Genomic DNA, 26474 nt, shown 5'->3' with positions numbered 1-26474 from the left:
CATGGAGTCCTTCAGGCCCTGAGTATGCTCTTCTTCCTCACCTGCATGAGGATGAGTAGTTCTAAATCAGGGGCATGGGCTTCCACACTGCAACCACAACCAAACAGTTTATTTAGGAATACTAGAAATCTTAGACCAGCTTTACAGACTACAGCCATAATGGATAGCCATCAGCAAAACTGGATGAGTTCTTCTAAATCCACATGACTAAAATCCAGGAAACCTACCAGAATTGATTACACTGACTATTCTTCCTCCATTAAGAACCAAAATATCTGGAAAAAAACAGTAAGAAAAATTTAGAAGATTTATTATACATTCCCCATTCTAAATAAGTTAGCAAGAAAAGGAAATGTATTTTGAGTATAGAAATGTAGAAATAAACTGAAGAATATTATAGCAACAAACTCCTGCTCAACTGAATTGTCATAGCAATTAGTTCATCATTTGATCACTCAATTCAGTACATTTTCCTGGAGAACATACCATGAGCCAAGCAGAATGGCACTACAGAGTGCCACACCAGCCCCCGTGCCCATCCATCAAGTCAAGTTCTAATTCTGTACTCTGGACTTCGTCAGATGGATTTCAAGAGAAGGTAACAAGGCCAGGCCCAAGAATAAGAGAGCCATTTCATCTAGACTAAAAGCAAAACTGACCTATCCTGTTTGCCTTTAACTCTGTATCATACCCTGGTCCTGTAATGCTTCAAATTTCTCCAAACAAGTACACAGTAATGTCCAGTTGTGAATCTCTGAGGAATCCATTATGTCCTTGACACATGTCAACATTCCTCCTGTGGGGTGCAGTAGGGAGGGATGTAGAAAGCACTCCCTACAGATTAATGGAAGCACCCAACAACTGATCCAAGAAAAGTGTAATGGATCCCATGAGGAAATTAATTGGGAAGAGTTTTTAAAGACTACCACCTTATATGTGCTGTCACAATTAAGAAAAACACACTAAAAAACTAAGTAAGGAGAGCAGCCTACAACAGTCTTGAAATTTAAATAGTAGGTCAGTCTTGGTTCAAATCTTGGCACTCTTCTCATCAGTTGTGTGAACTGGGCTGGTGACTTAACATTTCCAAGTCCAAATTTTTTACATTTATAAAGCAAAATTATAGCAACTATAAGCATAAGCATTCAGGCAAACAGAAATTCAGGCTTGGAAAGTGCAAATCATTCTAATAGCTCCGTGTGCTGGAAAGTGGAGTGTCTGAAGGGGCATCCTCAGAGATCCATCAGGCAGGGCTCGACATGTATGTGCCTGGTGAAGGGGTCTGGACTCACCTCTGGCAATAGGGAGAGATCAATGGGTATTCAGCAGGATGGCAACATATTTATTCATTAATTCACTCATTGTTTTGTAGTATACTATGTTATATACCAGGCATTCTTTAAGCATTAGGGACACATCAATAAACAATAGATAAAAATCTCTGCTCTTGTGGAGTTCCCTTCCAATGGAAGGTCAATAATATTATCAGTTAAGTTACATAGTGTATTAAAAGGCCTTGTGTGGTATGGAAAAAATACACAGCAGGTTAAGACGAGATTAGGAGTGCTGGGGTGTCAGAGCTCTTGGTATATGTATGTTAAAATTCTGAACCCTGAGTGCACTCTTCAGATAAATTCAATGACACATAGCCATAAATCATTGACTCTGGCTTTGAGGAACTAAAATAGTAGAGGGAGTTGAGATCAGTCCTTTCACTATAATTTAATTTTTTTTCTGCAAGGAAAGCAAAATCTACAGGAAAAGCACCTGAAAAGGTTAAACAGAAACAAAACAAAAAAGATAATGCAGAAATTTTAAGCATTTCCAGTCTTTGATAAATTCAAGTATTTTGATTTCTTTCCAATTGCATTCCAAGACATTCAGAGACAGAGGGAAGCTCTTGCTAATCTTTGTGAAATCAATTTTAAATGACTGAAGATAAGGAAATATATTTTCAGTGATTCCCAAAGAAAAGTCCATATATCTTTTAAATGGTAAGTTGCTAAATTTCCCCAGACTGGTGAGTGTTCTTGCCTCTGCTTCACAAATAACAGCTCTTCCAGGGTTGTTAGACCTTAAGCAGAGGACTGGGGCAAGGAAGCAGGTAAGAACGTGGCTTGCATAACAGGTGTCTTCAAATACTTGAAGAGTTATAACATGAAAATTAAATTCTATTCATACTGATAAGTTCAAGTAGTTACAACAAGAACTTAAGAGTTAGAGGTGAATGAATTTGGATTCGTTATGAAAACAGATCAGCCTAAAATTCTAATGAAAGAATATGTTTCCTTGGGAAATACTAAGTTCTCTGGCACTGGAAGCATACCTGCAGTGTACTGAAAGGAAATTAAAAAGAATTTCATCTCCCTCTTAACCTGGAGAGTCCAAGATTTTTTTCAGCCCTAAAAGGCTAATAATTCAACATGTCAAGATTTCTGCCTTCAATATAGTTTTAAAGTGGCCATATGGTCACTAAGAAACCATAAAATTAGACATTTAAAAATAATTTAAAAACTAACTTACTAGTGATTGAGAATTGCCCATATTCTAGACAATTCTCAAATTGCTACTTAATTTTAAACTAGTACTTTGGGTTTATGGGCCATAATATTCATATGCGCACTTGTTCCCATAGAAATAAAAATAAATACTAAAAGGCATTTATTGCAAATCATGGTCTATTGGTCTCATAAATGACACAATTTAATAATTTCAGCACTCTTTAGTCTATCACCAAGAACAAGTTAATGTCAATTATCAAATCATTTAAATGTGAGTTCCATCAGGTTAAATTGTGACACAGTCAATAAATATCTTTAAGATATGTAGACTATATTTTTAAATGCATGCCTGAGGGCACAAAATGGAGATTGAACTCAGGGACACAAGCTTAAGATTGCTTTTAAGCAGAGTAAATATTCCCATGAACACTTAAAGGAAGAATTCTTTTTAACTGCAGTTAGTGCCCTAAAAGTTGAAGGGTGAGGCTTAAAATGTAATCTAGACTAAAAAGCTGTCATTGAGAGAGACTTCCAGCTATGAGGACAAATGATATTTATAAATGTTAACTTTTAACTGTGGTATCCATTTCTTTGGGCTGTCAACATGGTAAATTAACAGGAGATTTCCTGGAGTGAGTAAATAACCTTCAAATATTTATAAATTGGGATTTTAGTTTTTCAATATGCACTTTTTGTTCATTTCATACCTTTACCTAAAAAAGACTTGGAAACATATGCTGCTATTGCTACCTCTTATATTATCTTATACATAAGGCACAGATAAGTTTTATAACCCTAGTCTCCACATGAGAACTAGAATCAAGGTCTTTTATGACTGACTCCAATACATAATCTAACACACTGTGATCTTGGTCTCATAATAGTGCCAACTTTATTAATGAAACCCTTTATTAATAATACTCTCTTGTCATTGCCTTTCATCTCAGAAGTAAGAAAGAAACTATAGCCTCCTTTAGAAATTTAGTTATTATAAAAACCTTCCCTCAACCCTCTTGATTTGTATACTTCTATCTCTCAGTTTAAGAATGTATTGACACCACATTCATTTTCAAATATGTTCTAGATTAACAACTAAAGTACTTTTCTCCATAAATCAAAATGATAGCACTGCCAATAATAAATATTTTTCACAACTTTAAAGAGAAAATTATTCCCAAAGCACTTCTGTCCAGTGAAGAAACTCAAGCTATCTGCATCATCTTATGGGAGTTTATGAAATATCCTGCACAGAAAAGTAAATAAAATGATTAAAGATGGAAGACATTATCTCCACCCATCTACCATTTCCCAGCCTGATTTCCTGCTTCATTTCCAAAACTATTCCATTAACTTAGACTCTTATCATTTCGTGTGTTGAATAGTCTTCCGTCTGATTTTTTGACTCCAATATTATTTCTCTGCTTCAGTTCCTTCATTTGTAATGTGGAGAATAATAATGACACCTCCCATACTAGGCTGTTATGAGAAATAAATAAGTGAATACAGAGGAAGTTTTTATGTAAGTTTCTGGAATATCAGCATATCATAAGCATTTAACCCCATGTTTATGTTAATAAACATTAATCCCATAAAAATTTAATTATCTATACTGCTCCACGGCTTCAAGATCATTCTACAGTTTCTACAGTGGAAATACAGATATATTTAGAATCTACCACTGTCCATCTTTTCCAAGCCACCATTATCTTCTGTCAGGCTGCCTGGATTATTGCAATAGGTTCCTAACTGGTCTCCCCACTTCTGTTCTTGCCCCCACAGACTGAGTTTAACTCAGTGCCAAGTGATTCTCTGAATTTTATATTGGATCATGTTGCTCCTCTTCTCTCTTTTTCTTTCTCTCTACCTCTATTCATCTCACTACAAGTACACAGCAAAGTCTTTACCATGGTCTACAGGGTCTATGACCCCCTTTCCCTCAGCTGACCTTATCTCCACCCTACTCCTGCTGGTTTATGTAGTTTCAGCTTCCCAGATTTCTTCAAGATCCTTCCCACATGCAGCAGACTGCTCCCACCTTAGGGGCTTGGGTGCAGTTGGTCCTTCTTCCTAAGACATCATCTCCCTTCTCCCCCACAATCTGCAGTCCTTCACCTCCTTCACATCTTTGATTACCCTGTTTAGAGCAGCAATTTTTCCTACACCCCAGAACTACTGATCCCCTCTCAATCTGCTGTATATGTTTTCATACCACACAAGGTCTTTTAACATATTACATAATTACTTATTGAAAATGTTATTGATCCTCCAGCAGAAAGGAAACTCCATAGAGGCAGGAATTTTTATTGCTTATTTATGGATGTGTCCCTAATATCTATAAGAATGCCTGGCATACGGTATGTCCAATATACACTTATATTATGAAATGATGAATGAATAAATGTGTTGCCAGCCTGCTGAATACCTACTGATATTTTCCTACTGCCAGAGATGAGTCCATACCCCTTAGCCCTGATCTCTGAGGATGTATCTGCACACACTCCACTTTCCAGCACATGGAACTATCTGAACTGTTTGGACTTCCTGTTCAAGTAGACAAACATTCTGCTGGCCCAAATGCTCACACTTTCTTATCTACCTAGCAAACACCTCCCACCTTTAAGGATGTCACTTCCACTGTGAAGATTTATTGAGCTTCTAACTGTTAGAAGTAGCCATTCCTCTCTTCTGTGCCCCTGAAACATCCTTTAAAGATAATTCTAGGTCAGCAATAAAATGCCTGTCTCGAGTTCCTTCCTGTCTCCCTTGGCCACACTGTGGGCACCACAATGGCAGAGAACATACTCATGTATCCAATGGCACACCATGCAATATGGGTCATGTAGATAATAGATACTCCCTCTGTATATTGAATAGGATTGAGAATGAATGAAAGATGTCCATTCAGCTCTGCTCATTCCAATATTGCCTAATAGCTGTAGTGGATTAGGAAGTTAAAACAGCTCCAGGCCAACAAGTCTGCCCACATGGTTCAAGTGAACTCAAGACCAGTGCTAAGCTCCCAAGAGGATAACAGAGGTGAGGCACAAAGTATTACCTGTGAGAAAGTTCAGGGGTCTGCCCAGGAGGATGCAGGGCCATCTTCACACCATCTTCATACTTGTTGATAGAGATGTTGATAGAGATGTAAGTCAAGGGAGGGTCACATCTGGAGACCCTGAATCGCTCCTAAATTACCTCAACTCCAGAGAGTCTCTCTTAACTCCTGCCTACAGAGTTGTGGGGGCCTAGGGAGGGATGATCACAGATGAAAGGATGATGGATGCTAATAAAACACTGAAAAAGGAAGAGGCAGAGGTACCAGAGAAAGAGAGAGAAGAGAAAGAAAAAAGGAATTGCAGTTGTTTTATGTTTTTTGATTTTTCCCCTCCATCAGAACTACCCTTCATTGCCCTAGTTATCATTAGGCCAAATTTCAGCCCACTTCTGTTCCTTGGGTACAGTCCCTGAACACTAAACCCATTTGGACTTTTTCTATCACTGCCCTTTTAATGTCCCTCTCAAGAATACTCCCTTTTCCCACTGATCATAAACCCTTTTCTCAGTGCGGGCATTTTTTCCTTGTTTGTTATCTGTTCCTTGGGCCAGGGTCACATAATATACTGACTAAAGTTAATTACATCATTAATTCCCCTGCTTTCCCAATGTGTTGTATTACTTTTATCACCTCTGTTCAATGAGTTGAATTCATTACTAAGATGTTGTGCGTGAAGGTCAGTTAAACTTCAAATTGTAGGCCAAGAGACAAGAAATAAGAAAAGTTCGCAGAATATTGCTGCAAGACTTCTCCCAGATCTGCTCCAGAGCATCGCTCTGCTTCCTCCATACCAAGTCTTCTAGCCATGTGTACATCGGTAGTGTGCATAGAACAGGAGAGTTCTCTGCTCTCCCTTGCCAGGGTACCTCTTTTACACTCAGAAACATTTGATTAATTTATTCAATACCCAGAGGAAAAGCATCTATTATGTGCCAGAGACATTAGAAAGGCTCTGGGAATATCATATTAAATAAAGCTACGCTGTTTCAGACAGACAGTGTAATTGAGGAACAGAAAAACAGATCAAAGGTTTTTGAAAATTCTAAATATAGCATAGTAATAATAACGAGAATAGTAAGAGCACCCGAAATTTACTGATTCTTACTATGTTCCATCCACATATTACTTTTTATGTATTAACTCAAGCCTGATTTGAACCCAGACAACCTTACATATCTCATGGGGTGTTTAAATCAGACTGAGTGACACGACACAGTAGTACCCTTTCTTATCTCCACCCTAGATTCATATCTCTACCTGGCAATCAGATTCTGACCTGTTGGCAATCCTGTGGCATACACTGTATACTTACCGTGTGCCACACAGAAAATGTGCCCAAAGGAACTCACAGTTTCAGTGGGATAGAGATTCATGTAATGATATCATGCTAAAATGGTGCACTTAGCCCATGAAGAAAGCCATACATAAGGTACAGAAGAGACCCAGGGCAGGATGTAGGCATAGCATCCATGCTGAGGATTATAGAACACAACCCCTGAGGAAAGTCTGCCCAACTAATGTGGGAAGAACTTCTGAGAAAACCTTCAGGACAGAGGTAACCACTATCACTTTACCTTGGGCAACTCTCTTTTAAAACAATCCTCAAATTCTCCTCAAGAAGTCCCTCCCAACCGCATAAACTGTGTAAGAGTAAATTTTATGAATCAGTTTGACTGAGCCACAAGATGCCATGATACGTGCTGAAGAATAATACTTCTGTTTATCTGTGAAGGGCTTCTGGAAGACAGTAGCATTTGGACTGATAAACCGAGTAAAGCAAACTGCTCTGTGGGTGAGCCTCATCCAATCCTCTATTAGAGGCCTACATAGAACAAAAGGCAGAATAAAGGATAATTTACTCTCTCCGCCTAACCACTTCTGAGCTGGGACATTGTTATACTTTTAACCTTAAATGTCCTCCAAAGACTCAGTTGCTAAAGGCTGGGTCACCAGCCATGTGGCACTATTGGGAGGTGGTGGAACCTTTAGGAGGTGAGGCCTAGTGGGAAGAAGTTAGGTCAGTGAGACATGTCTTTGAAGGATATACTGGAACCCTGACCCTCCCCTGTCTTTTTGCTTCCCAACACCATGAGATAAACAGCTTTGTTCTACCACATACCCGCTGCCATGATGTTCTGCCTTGCCTCAGGCCCAAAATTAACGAAACCAAGTGACTGTGCACTGAAACCTCTAAAACAATAAGCCAACATAAATCTTTCCTCCTTTTAAGTTGATGATTTCATCTCAGGCATTTTTGTCACAGTGACTAACACAACCATCAATTCTCTTGATTCTCAGGCCTTCAGACTCACATTAAATTATACTACTGGCTTTCCTGAGACTCCAGCTTACCAATGGAAGATTGGGATTTCTCAGCCTCCATATCTCCTTATGTGAGCAAATTCCTTTTGATATCTCCCCCACCCCCTGAACCCCATTTGTGTGTGTGTGTGTGTGTGTGTGTTTCTTATTTAAATACATTATCCTATCAGTTCTATTTTCCTGGAGAACTCTAACTAACAACTACATTACTCTCATCACCTTTTGTCTATATTTTCTTGGCATTTTTTAAAGGAGGAAAAGTTTATTCTGGCTCACAGTTTCAGGGATTCAGTCCATGGTCAGCTGACTCTATAGCTCTGGGCCTGAGATGAGGCAGAACATCATGAAAAAAGGGTGTGGTGAAGGAAAGGAGCTCAGGATATGGCAACCAGGAAGCAGAGAGAGAGCTCTGCTCACCAGGGACAAAAGGTAAACCCCAAAGTCACACTACCAATGACCCTCATCCTCAGCCACACCCCACCTGCCCAGTTAGTACCCAGTTAATTCATATTAGTGAATTAATTCATTTACTAAGTTACACCTCCCATAATTTAATCATTCCATCTCTGAACATTCTTGCATATTCTCACATATTATCCTTTGGGGGATACCACATATTCAAAACATAACATTTTACCCCAAACCCCAAAAGCTCCTGCCCACCTTACAAAGCAAAGTACATTTAGTCCATTTCCAAGAGTCCCTGTAGTCTTAACAGTTCCCAAAATTCAAATCCTAAATTTCTTCTAAGACTTAAGGCAAACTCTTAGATTTTTTTCCCCTGTAAATATGAAATCAAGTTACATATATCCAATCTATAATGGAGCAGGGTAAACATTTCCATTCAAGGGAGAAATAGGGGCATAGAAAGAAGGGATGGCACCAAAACAGGACTCCATGTTCAACATCTGGGGCAAATGGCATCATGACCTTCTCTCAAAGGTCTTGTGTAGTTCCACCCCTATGGCTCTGCTGGTCACATCCCACATGGGGAGCTTACAAAGACCTCCCCCCAGAACTGGTAGGGGAAATTCGATAGAGAGAGTACTACTGAGGTCTGAGGGGACCTTCAGAAGCCTGAGTAAAGACCCCATTCTCTCCGTGCCCCTGTTGAGTCTTGTCTCTGTTCAGTTACTCCAGCATCTTATGTTATTAGTTGAGCACTTACTGTGTTCCAGGACTGACCCCAGGCCGAGGGAGCTCACAGCCTTGCAAAGTTTTTCTTGGGCATTGTGTGTCTTTGGATAGATGTGAATGCAGAAGTTAGACTATTCTCACAAGGAGAATTCATGCAACTCAATACTCTACCCTTTTGTTACACCAAGTAGTGACTTAACAGATGTAGTTAATTTGCAGACAGGAATAGAATTTCTCAAAAACTGGCAGCAATAGGAAGGAGACTCACTCTTCAATGGGCTTGTGTCCTCTCTGGCAGCATCAGAAAACTGGGGTAAGCTATTGTCAAACTGGCTTGCTGCCAGAAGGGCTTAGAAAGTGGCCAGACTCCGTAGGTTTATCTCTGTGAGGACATAGGAGTCTTCTCTCTAGAACGGCCTCACTCGTTTTGGATGACCACTGAATCATACTCTGGCCCCATAAGTACCAGCCAAATACTGAGCTTACTAGAAGAGTCTGGATCTCCATCAGGGACCTAAAAGGGCCCCAGAGGACTTGGACTCCATGGCAGGGATAATCTCTACTCATGTAGACTCAACTTTGTAAGAAGGGAGGCTGAGGTTCACTCATTTTGCAATCCTTGTTGATGAACCCTCAAGTTCCACACGCCCCATGCTAACCTCTGAGTTTCTCTCATTTAATCATCCATTGGGAAGAATTAAAGGAAGCTTTCATCGCAGTGAAATCTACCCAGTGCCAGCTGTGGAAAGGAATTCTTCTGCACTAGTAGAAGACCTCCATTTTTAAATATTAAGCATCATATTAATTTATTTAATCTTTCTAGTTAAATGTAGATACAGTCTCAAATGAAACAGTCATTGCCTTTTGTGAAGGAGATATTCACTGAAATTGAATCAGTTATTATAATCACAGAACACATTAAGTTGTCATGAAGCAACGAAAGAAACATTAGAGAATGGATAATGAAATCAGATTGTTGTGTGTGTGTGTGTGTGTGTGTGTGTGTGTGTGTGTGTGTGGCTTAGCTATTCCTTTAGATAAAGTACTCATGGAGGCCTCTCTGAGAAGGTGAAATCTGAAATGCACATCAGAATACAATCTAAGAAAAAGATATTCCAGGCAGATGAGACAGCAAATGAAAGGGCCCTGGGGTATCTATGAGTTTGGTGTATTTCAGGAACAACAAGAATATAAGTTGAGACCACAGGGAGAATAATAGCAAGAATGTCAGGGGATAAAGTTAAAAAAAAGAAAAGAAAAAAGAAAAAAAACCAGCCAGATCACATAAACCAGAAAAAAAACCAGCTAGATCACATAAAGTTTCATAAAAATAATGACTTTGGATTTCCTTCAAAGTGTTACAGAAACCCATCAGAGGAGCCAAATGATGTGAGGATCCAATTTGTACTTTTATACAATCACTCTATTAAATGTACAAGAGGGGACAAATTTGAAGTCCTGAAGACAAGTTAAAATGACCACATAGTTCAGGTAAGACATAGTAGTAGTTCAGTGGAGAGTTAAGATACTGTGGTATGATAGGATTTGGGGTGCATTCTGAAAGTAGAGCTGACAGGGTCTGCTTATGGTTTGGCTGGAGGGTGAAGGAGAGAGAAGGGTGGATACCTGATGAAGCTAAAGAAGATCAAGCTTCAAAGCCACTCACATAAAATGACACTCTCTGAGATTTTGGAACAAGTCCTGACAGTGCTGTGCTTGTAATTCTATAATCCTTTCCATAAAGAGGACTCCCAAGACTTCAGGCTTTACAAAAATCTAGATCTATATTAGTTCCAGATTTTTCAGCCTGTGAAACCAAATTAAAAGGATATTATTCACATGGAAAGGCTCCTCTAATTAAACCTGAGGCACACAGCTTCTAGAGCTACATTAACTACATACAACCAATACACCAGTCAAGATCTTCTCATGGGATGCAATTACAAAACAACCTTATCTTTGTCTTTTGCTGTCCTGGCTTTTTATTTATTTTTTTTGTTTTGTTTAGTTATTCCTAGAATAAAATATCATTTATTTCATTCTTTAAGTCCCCTTCAATAATTTGAAATCTGATGATTACCTGAATTGCAAAGCAAAGACTCAATTAACAAACAGGATGTGTGGTCCTCCTTTAAAAGGGAGATGTCTTCTTTTCCTCTAGCCAGATCCTGCTGCCAGGAGAGAGGTGGAAGCTAGAGAAAAGGGGAGGTGGTTTTCTTCTTCTCCTTTCCTTACTCATGCTCTCCCCCTCCCCCGACGACTGGTTGCTGTTTCTGATGCTGATGGGGTTGTAAACAGCGTGTGGTGGGGAGAGGGAGGAAATAGAAGGGGAAAAGCAGTATTCTCACCTGACTGCCTTGTCATAAGCTGGCCTGGAACTTTCAGAACCTGACAGGTTATTGGAGCTGGCTTCTCTTTTTCCTCCTGTTGTTACATTCACTGATTATTCAGAAACCTTTCAGTAGGGCCATTGCCCTTTAGTTCCATTGATTTTGAAGGGATACACCTCTATTCTACTTAGTTAATTAGGGCCTCAAAATCTTTAGCTTCTCTTTGTTGAGGCCTCTTTGGCCACCCAGGGGGTCTTCTGTGTATAGTGCACATCTGGAGCAAGAGAAGCACACAGCTATGCTTTCCCAAAAACCCTGGCTCACAGGCCTGGCCCATACCACAAGCCATCGCTCATGCATCAGCAGCTGGAATTTTCACCATTTTATCTTCAAATAGGATCCCCAAAGAGTCACTGTGACCCTTTCAACTACCAGTGACTCACAATGATCCTGATAAACTCTGTGGATCTCCTCTGAGCAACTATGTTCTTATGTCTAGGTTACTATAACAAAATACCACAGACTGGGAGGTTTATGTACAACAGAAATCCATTTCTCACAGTCCCTGAGACTGGGAGCCCTAGATTAGGGCACCAGCATAGTCATTGTCTGGTGAGGGCCCAGTTCCTTCTAAATAGCTGCCTTCCTACTCAAACCTCAAAGTGCAGAGGGCCATTGGGTCTCTTCTAGACTTCTATTATAAAGACATTAATCCTATCATGAAGATTCCACCCTCTTAGCAAATCACTGCTCGAAGGCCCCACCTGATGCCATTATCTTGGGAATCAGAACTTCAACATGCAGATTTGGGGGGACACAAACATTGTAGTACCTCTCTTTTGCATTTAGATAGGGAGAATATTCCCGCTCATCTTTTCCCTTTGAGTATGGCAAGATTTTTAGCACATAAACAGTTCTCTCCAAAATGTCTTCTTCTACCCTAAATCTTCCTTACTCTGGTTGTAGGTCAACTAGTTCTTGACCTCCTATATTTTTCACATTAACATCATTGTTCTCTCTCACAGCTTAATTACCTGATTCTTCTATTTTAATACACTGTAGTGCAATCATTACTCAACTGAGTCTAGCTTTAATGAATAACTTAGCTGACTTTGGACTTAGTGGATAGATACAAATGACTATAGTTACCTTATTAAGAATCAAAGATTGAGTTGATATTGGCATTTTTACTAAATACTTCATCATACCTTATATACATTTCTTCCTCCTCCAGGTTCATGAGCTTAATAACTTTCTATTCCTCAAATTCAAAATCAGATATGGTCAAGTAAATAAGGATGTCCAGTCTCCATACTGTCAGGTGGTTCATTCAGTGAAGACACACTATGAAAGTAAACTTTCATTTCAGAGATTTTCATAGTTCACTCCAGACTCTCAGTGTGACTTCATTTCGTACCAGTCACAAGTTAGAGAAGAAATAAAAGGAAATATATGTTCTTAGTTATTCTTCAAGCTAGTTGTTCTCAAACTTCATTGTATTTATGAACCTCCTGGGGAATTTATCTAAAAGAGACATCCCTAGTCCTGACCTCAGAGCTTCTTCTGCTTTAAATAGGTCTCAGGTGGAGCCCAGGAGTCAGAGACCACAAGTGACCAGGTGATGCTGGCACAGGTGTCTGATTCTTAAATCATGCCAGGAGGGATCTGCATTCACTTTCACATCTCCTTTCCAAGGCAGAAATTGCAAAAATATGATTGTGTTTGCAGCATAATCGTACTGTTACGTTTTCTCCAATGTTGGGAGCGGTATTCTAATTGTCCCCTTCCCAGAGTCACAACCACAGGGTGGCAATGTAATAACGCTCCCTCTCCCCCTACCGCATATCTTTCTTCTTATTTCTATTGTTCCCCTGAGCACTTATTTACCTCCTTCCCCCTGTTTCTGCTTCTGAAGCAGAGAGCTGATAATAGGCCTACAGCTATTAAGGGGAGAATATAGGGATTTCCTTGCATTTTTAAGTGCCTATTTTCTACTGAAACATTTCTAAAGACCCGAACCACTGTCCAGACCTTCCTCTTATCTTGTTATTATCAAAGATCTTTTAAAAGAATATTTGAACTCTTGAGGCCATAGTTAGCTTGGTCATTTGAATGAGCGGCTTTCACCTCATTAGGAAGTTTAGCCTGAAGTCAGGCAGGGGAGAAAACCCAAGGGGCTCAAAATATCATAAAGCAGTTATATTCTCTAAATGAGTAGGACTAGGCTTTAGCTTAAAAAAAAAAAAGAAAAAAAAGTAAAATTCTGACATCCATTAAACTATCTTACGTTTTCCCTTTAAGCTAAAGGCATTCTGATTCTGAATATCTGCAGTTCTCAAAGTGAGCTTCCCGGGACTGCTGTTGCAGAATCAGCTGGCACTGCCACCTTGGTCATTACGGTCTGTGTCAGCTTTCCATCATTGTCACAAAGCATCTGAGTTAAACAACTTCAAAGGAAGAAAGATTTATTAGCCCTGTCACTTTGGTCTGTGGGAGCACAGTACATCATGGCAGAAGTGTGTGGTGGAGGAAACTGCTCAGTTCATGGAGGCCAGGAAGAGGAGAGAGAGTGAGAAGAAGGGGCTGGGATCCCAACTCCCACTTCAAGGGCAAACCACCAATGAATCAACTGCCTACCTCTTAAAGATCCCAACAGCACCCCTAGCACAGGCCCAGATCAGGCTTTTGATACATGCCCTTTGGGGAACCTTGAAAATCCAAACTACAGCATCTTCAAAACCCAGTGCCCATCTATTTTTAAAATTTTGACAAATACCTATTCGCTATCGTTTTGTACACATACACATCTTATTTCACTATATCAAGATTTCTCCTCTTGATTTTCCTTTGGTTATTTTAATCTTTTCTCCAAGCTCACTCCATCTCAAAATAGACACACTCACACACACACACACACACACACACACACACACACACACACACACCACACACAGGACTATTCTAGTATAATCCTCCTCAGCCTCTACCCTCTAGGAATGAAGCCTCCCAGCTCTGTTCAGGAGCAGTGGACAGAAGGCCAGCACCACCTGACAGGAATGTGGGGAGCTACCTGAGTAGACACAGTACTGGACTTTTTGAAATGACTTCTTGTTGGTGGAAAACCAGAAAATGCTTGTAAGAATAAAGTGAGATAGATAGGGAAGAACTCACATACCTTGGGAGGGTCCGAGGTGGGTGTTCTTTAGAGAGAAACAGGTTCCGGCCATACTACCCCCAACAATTGCCAGGCTCAGGAAAAAAGAGAAAATGGAGGCCCATATATCATAGGTTTAAATATTATAAAAATAGAGCTCAAGCTAAAAAACTGTAAAATAAAATGTTTTATCTTTCATTCTTAATGAATATACACATTCATAATAACAAAAGAAAACTTGTATAAAGCTCTACTTTGTATCTCAAGATGACTGAATCATTATTGCACAAGATGGCATTCTGTTGATGCCTCAGTGATGTGTGATTAAATTATAAAGGTATGCATAATTTACAAATTATTTTTTATTCTTTAAAATTATTTTTCCTTATTTGCCCTAATTTCAGCAAGACCACTTATCATGTTCTAATCAAGATTAGTCACATAATTTGGATTCTATCGACAATATCCATATAAATGTTTAAAAAATAAAGCATAATTATATTTCCGGTGGAAACTCTGTCTTTCCCTAGTAGTTCTGGCCAAAGGTCAAGATTTGACTCTTACTGACCTGACTTTAGTCACATGTTTACCCTAGGCCTACCACTGAGGCCCAGGGGAAGGAACGCTCTGATGGGCAAGTTCTACGTCATCCCACACGCATAGAATCAAGGAGAGTGTCTGAGCCCCTCCCTTAGCCACTCCCCTTCTCTCTTCCATCTTCCCTTTACCCCCTCACACACACACCACATGGACTCAAGAAGCAGATAATTACAATTAAAAGCATACAGCACCGCTATTGCTCCTTTTTATTTTCAATTTATACTTAATGGAATCAAGGAAAGACAACATTTTCTGAAATAAGATGTTACTATGACTTTTTTATATTCATTTGTGGTAGCATTTTGAAATGGAACATATAATCATTTTAAATCTTATTTTCTAGTGACATGTGGTTCAAAAATGTGCAAATCTAAAAAACATTTTAATATACATACATGGTAAAAATACATGAAGAAAAGGTATAAAAAAAAAACACAAAATTCTGGTCAGTGATTACTTTTGAAGAGGATATAGGAGATTGATTGAATCAAAAAGGGTACAGAAAATGCTATTAATATTCCATTTCTTAAACCCAAGCCAGGTACATGGTATTAATTTTATTATTCATATATTTTTCATATGTGTTTCAAATTCTAGTTTGTATGTACTTAATATTTAATTTTTAAAAGAAGAGCTGACATAAGTTTAACTTGAAATTTTTGTAACTAGGAGTTACAGAGTTTAAAAAGAATGTAGTTTGGCTAGAATATCATATCATTTGTAGGAGGAGTTCAAGAGGCCCAGGGATTTGCCTTTCCCTTGCTTTTTCCTTCTATTTAGTATCCTTCTATTTGCTAGAGCCTGCTCTCATCTCATTAAAAAGGCGGAATTAAGTTGGACACTGAGGTCAATATCTCCTGCCCAGTAGTCTTATCAATGTCGTTGGCAATGGGACTGCTTATGAAATATTCAGGAAGGGCCCACACTAAACCAGGCATGAGTCCAGAGTCCGTGAACTGTGCAGTTGCTTTAGATTTAGGGAGAAGAACTAAGAAAGCTCAGAGTACATTCTCTTCTGCAGGCTTTTCCTAGATGCCCCTGTGAACTGTGTGTCATGTGCGAAACACAGTGCTCCATCAGAGAGGAGTTTACACACTGTGGACTAAATGTGTGTGCTCCCCAAATTCTTACGGTGCAGCCCTAACCCCACTATGATGATATTTGGAGATACATCTTTTGAAAATAATGAGGGTCAGATGAGGACATGAGGGTGGGGTCCTCATGATGGGATTAGTTCCCTCATAAGAAGAGATACCAGAACACCAGAGCATTCTCTCTCTCAGCCTCTCCCCCACCACCTTTTCTCCATGCATCCAGAAAAGGCCACGTGAGCACACAGCAGGAAGGCAATAACCAATCCCTGCCAGACCTTAAGCATGGAGGTTGCAATTTCCAGAACTGTAAGAAAATAAATTTCTGCTGTGTCAATCACCCAGTCTATGGTTTTGTGCTTTGGCAGTTCCAGCTGACTAATATAATGATGAATTGTGTCTTAACAAATTAATATTTTAATGAAATGATAAATTTTATGCTAATATAATGACCAAGGATAATGAAGTCATCATTAGCTAAACAGAAAGAGGATGTGTGACCACAGTAAGTTAGAGCACAAGGTTTCATAGTCCTGAACATATGTAAATCCTCCCTCAGTAAAAAAGCTGTTTTTTAAATAATCAATTGGAGGTAGTTTTTTTTTTTTTTTTTTTTTTTTTTGTTTTTTTTTTTGCATTCCATGTGCAACCACTTTATTTGGTAGTTTGAAGGCAGTTTTGTGCACAGCATGATTTCAGGGAGTTCACCCTTCCTGAAGGAACACATGGGCTTCAGAGCTGTGCAATCCTGCCTCCCCCAGTTTCCAGTTGTTTTATGTACTTACCCTTTCTGACCAAGTGTAGAACTAAAATAATAATTATTATCTGGATAGCTGTGTTAAGAACCAGAACTAATCACTAAAGTAGCTAATTCAGTGCCTGACACATAGCCAGTAGGGAACACGGTGGTGTCTCTCATCATGAGGCTTCTAGCTGCAGCACCCTCAGGGTTTTCTCACATCCCCATTGTCTATCAGTGCTCAGTACAAAGCATGTGCTCAAAAATATTTGCAGAATGAATATGTGAATGACAAACCAACAAATGAATGGCTGTAGGGAATGCAGTAATCTCTATGGTGAATTCTTTTCTAGAATACTGTTACCAATACCCTATAGCCAAAGGGTAGAACACACCTAAGAATACACCTGTAGCCCAGCAAATTGCATTTATTGTCTTCATGACCCACAAGAACCTACGCTAGAGGGAAGTGTGAAAGTAAGCATATTAGGAAGGACTTAAAGGTTCTGAGCTATGTGTTAGGAGTCTTTGGAAGAGGATTTAAAAAAACAGATCTTCGGACTGGGAACTATCAAAATGTGGGTGTAAATATGTGATTATCAATAAATCCTACCCCATCACAGGGGAGAGTAGAATCAAGCTAGTACTGTAGCTGGTAAAGAGGCCTCAGCATTCATGGAATGAGAGAAGAAAATGAATTCCATTGAACATACTGCCTAATCTAGAAAGAAATATCGGTATACGATCTTCAGGTACCAGACACTGAGATTTTAAAATGTAGGAGATTCAATTAAAGACTGGGAAGAAGACTGCACTTGAAAGATGAAAAGGGAAGAAGACAGACTGGCAGAAACAGTCTTTCAGTCCAGATGTTGACCTGGCACCTATGAAAAGAAAGGGAGGAGGGAGCGAGATAGGCCCAGGATAGACTCAGACTACTCAAGATCTTTCAGGTGTCTGTTAACCTCATGGGTCATTCAGAATCACTGGGCAAATATGTGTACACCCTATGAACCTCACTCTACCTACTTTCTAGGTACTGTGCATAAAGAGCTTGGCCTCAGGTTGAAAACTTCAGTGAACCCTGAGAGAGCTGCAGCTAGAAGCCTCAGCTAACCACCCTCCTGGCAGTTACAAAGCAAAAGCAAAAAAAAAAAAAAAAAAATTGGCAGTACTAAGGATTGAACCCAGGGGTTCAATCTACCACTGAGCTACATCCCCAGTCCTTTTTATTTTTTTAATTTACTTTGAGATGTAGCTTTCCTAAGTTGTCAAAGCTGGCCTTGAACTTATGATCCTCCAGCCTCAGCCTCCCAAGTAGCTGGGATTATGGGCATGTGTTATGGTTCCTGGCCAAAGCAAATGCTTTCATGAAGAGAGATCCGAATCCCATGGCTATCTCAGAAGGTGTGTTCTTTAAGGAGTAGAGGCTCTTCCTCAAGATTTGCTGCAGCCAAGCTGAAGTATCTTCCCTCGTTTAGTCCTGGGTTCATGTTCCACAGTGGCATTCAGATGGTCCATTTTGTTTGGGAGTGTTATTAGTCTGCTTTCCATTGTTGTAACAAAATACCTGAAGCTAGGTTTTTTTGTTAAATGAAGAGTTTTATTTAGTTTACGTCTAGAATGCTAAAAGTGCAAGTTAGAGCAGTTCTATTTGTTCAGCCTCTGGTGAAGACCATCAGTTGTACCATAATGTGGTAGACAAATAAGAAATGACAGAACTGGGCAAGTATGTGGGGTGTCCTCACTTTATAACAACTCACTCAGGTGAGAGTCAACTCACTTCCTGAGACCAGCATTAATTTCTTCCAAGAGCAATTCTCCTTTGCACTAGGCCCCACTTCTTAAAGGTTCTACCCCCTCAGCACCACCATACTGGGGACCAAGCTTCTAGCACATGAACCTTTCATGAACACACTCAAACCATATCCAAACCACAACAAGGAAGTATCCCAATTATGGAAAAGAAGTATTTGAGGGAGCTGACTCAATGTATAATAACCACTAGGGAAAAAGAATACCTGTTGAAATTAACAAATAGACCTTCATAGCAGTATGCCTATAGGCTCACTTCCCGATTGCACAGGTAAGGAAACCAGTCTACAGCAAAATTAACTCACTTGCCTACAACCATACAACGATGGAACTGTGGTAGAACCTAGGTCCATTCTACCCATTCACTGTTTTTAGTAAGCATCAGTACACAATAGATCCATCACCTTTGCGTAATCAAATAGAAATTCCGTGTCTAAAACATGAAATGCTGAGTATCTGTTTTGGTTGCATTTAATCATACCAGAGCTTAACAATTCATGTGATATCTCCAGAAACAGTCTGTGAAGTATTGCTCACACACATCTCCCCTTGTATTGTGCCCAGGCATTTTTAGTGACTTTAGATTTTCAGTCCATTAATATTGATGCAGCTGAAAGAGATCTACTGATGTCAAGATACTTCAAGGATCCTCTTTGACTAAAATGTTCTAGCTTGTAACGGCTTTATACTTTAAAAACATAGTAGAAAATTCTGTGAATCTAAGTGGAATGTTGGTGTCTTGCATGTCTTAGTATCTGACTCTATTTTGGCACAACCGCAGGGCATGTATAGAAAAGTCCATGAGGTATACATAGAATATAGGAACATATTTAACTTTTAAATCAGTCTTTAACTGTGCTATTTCCTAGAAACATCAATGTATCACAGTTATTTTTAAGTGAAATGGTGGTCTATGTTGATCATATTGTGTAAAATTTAACTCATAAATACTGACATTTTCTAATCATTTTCCCCTTAACAATTCTTGAACAGTTTGCTTTGTTAGTCAGACTCACTATTCAGACAATGGAGAGAACACCTTTGTTTAAATGAGATGAATAGTATCTCTATGGTCAATTCTTTCTAGCTTACTCTCAACCTCAAAGAATATTAAGTAATTTTGACATATTGTCAAAATCAGTGAACACATTCTAAATAGTGAATGAAATGAAGTGCATGGAGATCCCACTTAACTAGAGATATCTCAAGTTAGATTCTGATGTATAAATAACACTACTGGGTTCATTTTATCTCTTAGGGCCACTTCTTAGGCCACTTATCTTATGCTTCCATGCTGTAGACTCATGTAGTCCAGATCTGTTGAAGAAGGGGCCATGGTTTAAAGGTTTCTCTTCTCCCTCTTATGCCACTGCAACCTGTGTCTTTTTGTTACAGCATTTACCAGCATTTTAATTCATTATTAATTGAACACTTGTTTGTTAAATATGTCTCCCCACAGAACAATTGGATACTTGAAGGCAGAAACCGTATTTTTCTTAGTTTATGCTATATTGCGGGACCTAGTACTCACAGAATTCTGATAAATACATTTTTTTCATAGTCAAAATTGGATCGCTCTTCCTTGAGCCCCTGGTACACAGTCAGCACGGTTCATGCCAGGCCTTCTTGTAGGTGACCCTACCCATGCTTCCATTCTCATTTCTCTTCTCTCCATAGGCATTCCTCTCACTACCCACAAGACATAACTTCAGTGTATTTTGTAAATGATCTATTATTTGATGTCACTGGAAATTATCCATATTTTTAGAATTCTCTAGCTATACAATGGATACTTATTTTCATGAATAAACTTGAAAATGATATAATATTGTATTTTATATTTAATTATTTCATTATAATGTTTTTGAGTGCAATAGAACTCTGAAAAGCATGCAAATTTCAGGTATGCAGCTCAATGAAGTCTCCAGAACAAGCAGCCCCATATCAAGCATCATTACCAGAAGCTCCCAGAAGCCCCATGTGACCTTGCTCCCCTCTTCTCTCGAGCAAGAGTAACCACTATCCTGATTTTTAATTCCCATAGATTAGTTTTGCCTTTTAAAATCAAATATGTAGTGCATACTCTTTGAGTCCGATTTCTTTCCCTCAATGTATTCTTGTATTCTTAGTATTGCACACTCCATGAACATGAGCTTTCTCTATATTTTACTTCCTACAGTCATTTTAGGAACTATTTAAATAATTAACTGTTATAGTACCTACTATCCTACTACAGAGAAATGCAAAGGTGTGAATAAGATGCTTTGTGGGGAAATACAGGCATAAATTTATTATATGGTTGTCATGTTCTTTTAAACTCAGAAGCACAGGGAATGTACCCATTTGTGTTTAAAGTGCATAGAGGTGGTGGAGAAAAATATGGACTAGAAAGTTATGAAGTCAAGCAGACAAAGATTCCATTTCAGATTCTTTACTCACTGACTGGTAAAAGTTGAAGAAAATTATTTAATTTCTTGTGCCTCTATTTACTAACCTCCCAAATAGAAACAATATCCATGTATACATGAGATGATATAGAACACACCTGAAACATAGTGGATGTTCAATAAATGTCTCTGTCCCTTCCTTTTTCTTGGATTTTCTCCTTGGAATCAATCCTACACAAAGACTTTAACTCTTTCATTTCCCAGCATCTTTGAGAAGCTCCAACCCTCACAGTCAGCCCTCATTCTCAGAGTGAGAAAATTAATTTGATCTCAAGAGAAACCACAAGTGGATGCCTCCTCTTCCTTATCTGCCTTTATCATTCAAGTATTAAATCATCAGGCCCTGATTATACATGACCATGACTTTAGCCAAGCATGCAATTCTAATGTACAGGTACAAAAATCCCTTTCCACTCAGTTCTAGAGAAGTCTGTGTATATTCTTAGCCAAACATGTAATCACATTATGTATTTCATATGCAATCACATATCCTTTGAGCTGTCCCTTTTTACATTGCCCTGTTTAATTCTACATGTATCCTTCAAGTTACAATGACAAATTTATGTGACTTTATGCAGTTATTGCCTCCTCTCCATGGACCACATAAGCTCATGAAAAGGGACTCTTAATTGACTCATTCATCAATGTGTGTTCAGGATCTATACCCTGCACAGAGTATGTGTTCAATAAATGTGTTGAAGGAATGAATGTGTTTTTTGATTAATTAAACGTTTGGATCTGAGAAGCAAATTTATTAGCAACCAAAGAATTGTTTTCTTTTGTAGATTTCATGTTATTATACATTGTTTATGCATATCCACATTATTAAATTGGGCTTTTTGATTTTCAAGGTATTTAGAGATTGTAAATAATGAAACTACAAAAGGAATCACTAGATACCACAGCTTCAAAATAAATTAATTCTTCTTCTTACCTCATTTTATCAATTAAATGCAATCATAAAGTACAATTCTTTACAAAGAGTGGGAAATCCAGAACTCTTGTTAAACAAACCAATTAAATTATTATTAAAATTTAGACATTAAAGTTGAGATTATTGTTAGAAAGTAATGTAAAGAGTAGAATATAAAGAGAAAAAAGAACTTTGGATTTCAGTTGATTAAGGATATATCAAGAAAATTGTTATGATTCTAGAAAATGTAGATAAGATGGATGCATGGATTCTGTTCTGCCTTTGAAGACATTAATACAAATGCTAGGAAATTCCCATGATATTTCCATAATACACAGGTGCACACCCCAACACATACCCCCACACACATGCTTATGTACAAAAACTCTACTAAGGTTTATACTGTTGCATGTGGATATCAGGGGACTAGATTTTTGGTGATCTTAACTGGTAAAACTTGTATCTGAAAGCCTATGAATGCTATGTTACAGGGGCCTGGTGAAGGAATTGCAGTATTCCCCTGGGAATCCCTAAATTCCCACACCCTCTGAGTTATGGAGGTCACCATAGCAACATCTGTGTACATCACTACTCCAGTGTGGATAGGCCACAGCTGCTAAGCCCTACCAAGGATCCATCACACCCTGTCTGACTACAAATTAAGTCACAGTCTCATTCCAACTTTTCTGAGAATCTCTGAGCCTTTGAGCTTGTCCCAGGAGAAATAATTAAAGTCACACTGACTCGGGTAGCATATGGGATTGCAGTATGTCATTAGCTATTTTATAGTTCTACAGTGACAGTCATTTCAGAAGGCAGCTGACTGCACCTGAAAGGTGTGGCCCTTCTGAGTGGCCCAGAGGAAAATGCACTCAGCAATGATGTCCAAGACTAAGCTACTTTGGCGGAGGAGGCTAGGCAAAGCCCTACAGTGCCAGATCAATAACCAAACCTTTTGTTAGGGGTCTTTGGGCCTTTCTGATTGCTGTGCCTTAAAATAAGCAATGCAGGTTGTTATTCAGGTACCTGAGATTGTACAGTTCTGAAAATGTCACAATTGAGAATTGTACACTATGTAGACATCCAAGTGCAGAAAAAGAACCTACATATGCCTTTTATAGTCTGCCAAATCCACTCTATGATATGAAATCTACTCTGACATCACTGAAAAGATGGAAATTAGAATGTGTCTCAGGTACTCATAGTAATCCTCCATGTGTTAGACCTATATACCTAAAGGCTCATTTGTTTCAACATATGCCTACTTGTGTATGTCGAAAAACCAGTTACCCCTTCCCATGTACATGTTCAGATTCTACATGGCATGAGCATGCAACACCTAAGAGGACCTCATGCACACCAGGGACACATATCGATATTTGACAGCACCTAGGCCAATGTACAGATTCAACATTTCAGTCAAGACCTGAGTCCACAGACAAGACCTGAGTCCACAGACAAGACCCCCTCTACATAAACCTTCACTGACACGTGCAGTCATACACAAGCACCAGGGAAAGCAAGTGTGTGTACACTCAGTAGCTCACACACATGTGCACAGATATGCCCTATCATAAGCTCACTCTGGGTATTCCTGAAGTCACTGCGTTTGTGCCTCTTTCCTACCACTTCACACCCTCATTTCCTAATCAACACCTTGCCAAAGTGACCCAGTCTTCTCACCTGTAGTGCAGAGGAAGTGTGCAAGATGCTGGTGTCCAGGATTCTGTGAACCATCCAGAGAGTGTGTTTGTGTCCATGTGGCCAGGGCTATAGGCTCCTGGGACTTTGCAAAGAAGATGGTCAAAAGGTTTTAATGTGCAGAAACCACATATTCTAAAGCCTCACAATCATTCAGAAAACTTTAAAAAAAGAAGTTCTAAGGATTTAATTGCAAAAAATACTTATGAAAGAAGTGATGGCTTGGTCAGAAAACCAAGTGACTCTAAACAGCCCATCAGTGAGCCCGGATGTAAAGGCAGGAGAGTGTGAGGGGTGTTCAGGATCCAGGGTGAATATGGAAGAGCAAGAGCTCATATCAACAGTGTCAGGAGGTGAGTGGAGGTTTGTGAAAAATCAAAACAGTGAAAAAGTAAGAAATGATCCATAGAAGGTGGTATGAAAGCTTAATTACTTGTTTAAGGTCACAGAGACACAGGTAGTAAGTGGCAGGACCAAAATTTGAACCAGGTTCCTGCTGCACTGCTGTAATACTGTGCGTGCTATTCCTTGTGTCCAGTTCCTCAGCAGGTCCCTCTGGTACCTCTGCCCTTGCTCAGCTGTCATCCAATAACTACAATTTCTCCCCATAAATCTCTGCTTAAATCAACTCCCCAGATCTCACCTAGACCCAGAGGCATCCAAAACTCTGACCATGTCGTTCTTCTTCCAAAAAGCCTTCCAGGGCTTCCCACTCACTCTTGGAATGGCATAGCCAGCTGTCCTTGATTTGAGCCCACATCCTCTGTAGCTACCTCTTCCCCTACTAATGCTCAACCATGGCAACTGAGCATCTGAAGGTCTTCAAACTCCTTCATACCTCCCTGCCTTTGCTCACATGGCCCCTCTGCCAGGAGCACCCTCTTCCCTTCCTCCTTTGCGACATCCTTCAGAAGGTAGCACAAACTCCACTTCCTAAGCCAGGGTATCTTTTCTGACCTTCCAGGACAGGGAGGCCCCTGCTTGAGTCCACAGGGCATCTCACGCCCCTCACGGTACTGAAACTTCCTCAGCTACTTGTATGCCTTTCTTCTTCACTACATCTTTAGCCGCTTAGGGCAGGGAACATGCCTGACTCATTTTCCTCTCCCCAACATCTATACAAGCACACTGGCTACTCAAGAAATGTTTGTTGAACACTTAACTACATCGAGTATCAATTTCTCAACTTGCCTACAGGATTTTCTATCATCCAAATTTCCTCCCCATTCTATGGAACGTCCCCTTCCTCTCTAGGGTCACTGATTTCCTCAGTGTCACAAATACATTCCCATACCTTCCCCTCCCTGAAACACCCTGCTATTGGCAGTAGAGATGCCACCTTTCCTTCCTCATCCACTGTCCTACCTTCTCCATGAAACCATTGCTGAAGCACTGATCCTCTTTGTCCCTGTACAACGAAGCCCCTAAACACATGGGCAAGGAGAAGCTTGCTGTGATGAGCAGGGCTCATGTCTGCTTGACGTTGCTCTAAGACATTGAACAGCAGTCCAGCTTGTTTGTCAGGAATTCACAAATATCAGTATCTATAGGTCTTTTTCTCAGACATGAAAGTTTCTTCCAGACACTAATTTTTCTCATCTCTGGCAAGGATTGCATATCTGGTTGCAGCTCTTGTGAATCAGTGTAGTCAAAGAGGACAATGGGGCTCAACATTCAGCTTGCAAACATTTACTTTCCAGTTTTCACACTGGCTTTCTGGTGTTTCCTGGTCCCTCTCAAGCACAGTTTACTAGAAAGTAAACATGTTTTATGTTGGGGGTAAAGTAAGGAATCTAAGGATTCACCTGTTTCATGTAGACGCTTTCATTAGTTCCCCTATTTTTAACCCATCCCTTGCTATAACTTCTGAGGCAAAAGGTACCTCCAACCGCTGGGCCCTTTTGAGATTCTCTGGAGTGAACGGGCTTCCTGGTCTTTATCCTGCTTTGCAAGATGCTCAGTAACATGATCTATATTAAGTTTCAATATCTGATCTATATTTGTCTTTTTAAAAGTTTATTTTCCACCATCACTCAAAATATGTCTATAATAAACGAAAACTAACTTTTTTGTTCACAGCTAAGTAAAGTACCTGGTAACACTTCACTATATGCTTTGCATTTAAAAATTGTATATACATTCATTGTTGGAGTTTCTCACCCACCCCCCCCCCCGACACTCTTTATCTCTTATGGACTTATAATTGTTTTACTTATATACTCTTATTTTAGTAGAATTCCAAAACTCCAAGAAAAACGTGTATATTCAGTCCTGGGTTTAGCCAGAAGGCAACTTTTACACCTACATGCTCTCACCGTCTACTTTCCACCAGAATCCAATCTGACCCTGGGGGCCCTTAAGTCAGGTGATAGCCTTACTGTGCTCAGAAGCCTCCAGTGGCTTCCAGGTTCACTCTGAGGATAATCCCAAAACTTTATTCTGCTACACAGTCCTATACTCGAGCTCCCTACTGCCTCCTTAACCATATCTCATACTACTCCTCACCCCTCCTGCTCTGTTCCAGCCACCTGGCCTCCTTGATCTTCCCAGAACACATGAATCACATTCACATCATAATTACTTCATTCTCTCTGTTCCCTCTGGCTTCCCCCAAGTTCTCTTGTCACTCCCTCAACTCCTTCAAGTATTTTCATCAAATATTCCTTTCT

This window comes from Sciurus vulgaris (genome assembly GCF_902686455.1).
Source record: "Sciurus vulgaris genome assembly, chromosome: 9".
NCBI lineage: Eukaryota > Metazoa > Chordata > Mammalia > Rodentia > Sciuridae > Sciurus > Sciurus vulgaris.
Note: the sequence above shows the minus strand (reverse complement) of the source record.